Source organism: Capsicum annuum, unplaced genomic scaffold (genome assembly GCF_002878395.1).
Source record: "Capsicum annuum cultivar UCD-10X-F1 unplaced genomic scaffold, UCD10Xv1.1 ctg58546, whole genome shotgun sequence".
Classification (NCBI taxonomy): Eukaryota; Viridiplantae; Streptophyta; class Magnoliopsida; order Solanales; family Solanaceae; genus Capsicum; species Capsicum annuum.
In genome coordinates, this window is record NW_025867168.1 from 1 (window position 1) to 1,480 (window position 1,480).

A 1,480-nucleotide genomic window follows, 5' to 3' on the forward strand; every position below is an offset into this window, starting at 1 on the left:
GCGGTCGGCTGTTAACCGATTGGTCGTAGGTTCGAATCCTACTTGGGGAGATTTTTGAGTTATCGCTTTTCTGACCTAGCGCTTGCCTCCGGTGGTGTCCTTCTCCTTTGTTTCTAAACTAGCAGAATCGTGGGACATCAAAAGTGGTAAGTTGATTGTTGGTTTTTATTCCTCACTCTCGTATAGGAACACTTGGTTCGTTCCATTCTTAGGGAAGGATCCACTGGAAAGACTGGAGTAGTATCTTCATTAGCTGGAAGGAATTAGTCTCCACTAGCGTCATTCGAAGAACGAACAAGAAAAGGGTTACTGTTTAGGATAGATGGATGTGGCCCAATGGCTAAACCTCTGCCAGCTTCTTGTAGACTGAACTCTCTTCTCTTTAGGCTCTGAGTTCTTTTTGGGGGGGATGGTCTAATTTACTAGTGGCAACGAAGTTCTTAAATGACTAGATTCTCCCGGAACACTAGCTAAGCTAATCGTCTTAGTTCCCTTCAATTAAATCAATAAGCTTTTTGATGTATTCAGGGCGCCGCCCCCCTTCTTAGAATTAGAACCTATTGAGGGGTCCTCGGCCCGGGAAGGGGAGAGTGGCCGAGTGGTCAAAAGCGGCAGACTGTAAATCTGTTGAAGTTTTTCTACGTAGGTTTGAATCCTGCCTCTCCCACTTGTTTGTTGTAGACTTCAGAGAAGAGAAAAAAGGCATTCGTCAGCGTAGGAAGGCCAACCGAGCGAAGCTCTTTCTTTTTTTTGGCCGTGCCGTGAAGTGAAATTGTATCGTATGTTAGTTAGAGAGGTTGGAAAACTACTACGATCTATAGATTTACCATCTATATCCAATCCCAACGAGAATAGAAGCGAGTCGCTTCCGGCCTGTCTTGTAGTCATAGTCTTTTAGCTTATGTAGTCGTCGGCCTTCCTACACGCATGCGTCCACCAGAATGCCTCCTTGGTTCGGGATGAAGCCAAGCCAATACATACGATAGGCGAAGGAAAGACCCCCATTTCATAGCGTCGGGGGAATGCAAGTTTGATCGAGGATTGGAGAGGAGAGGTGGAAGAAAGGGCTCGGGATGGATTTAGGAGTCTTTGTGCAAGCCGTATGCGGTAAGAGTCGCACGTACGGTAACGAGGGGGGTTCGCGTCTATACATGTAGTATGGTGCTTAGGCGTACCCACCCTATTTGTTCCATGATCTATGGGTCTACTTGAGCTACCCACTTCGATCAATTAGCCAAGATTTTGACCGGATACGAAATCACTGGTGCTCAATCTAGTGGTATTTTTATGGGGATTCTATTTATCGCTGTAGGATCCCTATTCAAGATCACTACAGTTCCTTTTTGGGCGGCTGTAGGATGGCCGCCTATAGGTAGTAGGGTAGGGTGGGTGGTACCGCTCTGTGGCCAATCTTCCTAACCGCTTAGGGCCGGTCTTAGAGCGCGTGAAACTCATCACTACCTCGTAAGGGCGTTGAGAC

The 1,480-nt window shown here is 47.0% G+C and overlaps 1 non-coding gene across 1 annotated transcript; it reads left to right on the top strand.

The window, feature by feature from the left end:
- The first annotated feature begins 584 nt into the window (after window positions 1-584).
- TRNAY-GUA lies at window positions 585-667 on the top strand. Its single transcript has one exon. It is a non-coding gene; the product is annotated as a tRNA-Tyr (tRNA).
- Window positions 668-1,480: the final 813 nt, after the last annotated feature.